The sequence below is a fragment of the Tupaia chinensis genome, unplaced genomic scaffold, assembly GCF_000334495.1.
Source record: "Tupaia chinensis unplaced genomic scaffold, TupChi_1.0 Scaffold146346_2, whole genome shotgun sequence".
NCBI classification, from domain to species: Eukaryota; Metazoa; Chordata; class Mammalia; order Scandentia; family Tupaiidae; genus Tupaia; species Tupaia belangeri.
Window position 1 is genome coordinate 956,841 of NW_006206203.1, and position 1,625 is coordinate 958,465.

Genomic DNA, 1,625 nt, shown 5'->3' on the forward strand with positions numbered 1-1,625 from the left:
TATATATATAAAAATATTAGTATCCCTCTTGTTATTTTGGTTGTCTGAGTCTTGTTTTCTAGAGCATTCTAGAAATTGCTCCTGAGGGAAATATTTTATAAGTTCTTGAATATTAATAATAGTTTGTTAGAAGTATTTATAATTGAAAGTCAGTTTTTTTTCTGGATGTAAAGTATTTTACTTTTTCTTCCCTTAGCATTATATGTCAAAAGGTTGATTTTAATATGCTTTTTCTTTTTGCCTGATAATTACTTGTATTTTTTTTTTTTGAGAAATTGCTCCTGAGGGAAATATTTTATAAGTTCTTGAATATTAATAATAGTTTGTTAGAAGTATTTATAATTGAAAGTCAGTTTTTTTTCTGGATGTAAAGTATTTTACTTTTTCTTCCCTTAGCATTATATGTCAAAAGGTTGATTTTAATATGCTTTTTCTTTTTGCCTGATAATTACTTGTATTTTTTTTTTTTGCTTGATTGTGCTGAGGATTTTTTCCTTTGTTTGAGAACACAGTAGTTTAAATGAACTTTATTCTGATACTGGTCATTATGAGTCAGTATATTTAATATTCCCTTTCACAGTGTAAATTCAATTTTATTCCAGGAATTTTTTGTAAATTATAGTTTTTAGTATATGCTATGTTCTCTTTTTATTTTTCCCCAGGGACTCTTATTATACTATTATACTATTATGTTGCTTTCTGTCTCTCTGTCTCTCTCTGTCTGTCTGGTGAGCGCACATGCTGGGTCTATAGTCCAAACTTATTAATTGACCCAATAATGTTCTCTGTGGTATTTCCCCCCACATTTTCCTTTTTTCCTTTGTTTATTGAGTGTTTTTGAAATAATAAAAATGTATTTTGTCAAATGCTTTTTTGGTATTAATTGAGATAGTTAAATGTTTTTTTTTTTTTTTTCTTGTTCTGTTAATGTGTTATACTATAGTGGTTGATTTTCATATGTTGAACCATCCTTGCATTCTAGGAATAAATCCTACTTATTTGTGACATATAATCCTTTTTACTATGCTGCCAAATGCGGTTTCCTAGTATTTTGTTGAAGATGAACTTGATAATTTTGAAAATTACAGTCTCATTTTTTAAAATGTTCTTCAGGGGACCAGCAGATGACATAATGATTATGTTGCTGGACTCCCATGTAGTTGACCATGGTTTGAGTCATAGACCTGGTGGCTTAGAACTCATGCCAGATGCATGTGAGTGTGTGCCCAAAATCCTGAGAGGAGAATGGAGGAGAAGGGATTGTGGCCGTCCTCCCTGTGGGGTGATCTTTTCACTTTCTGTCTCTCTGTCTCTCTCTGCCTCTCTGACAAGCACATGTGCCCAGTAGCAAAAATCTCTCTCAAAAAAAAAAAAAAAAGAGTAAGCTTCCTGAGGACAGGACCCATGTCTTTTGTTTTTTTTATTTAAAAAATGTTTACATTTCTTTCTTTCTATTTTTCTTTAGATATTATCCGTTGCATTTTTTTCATTCATTTGTTCCTTCTAGTTTCCTTCATCTCTAAAATATTTTTCTTTTATTTGTAATTTTCCTTAAAATACATTATCTAGTGCTAAATTTTCCTTATTCCAATTATTATTTTTTCACAGCTTATATGATTTTTTAG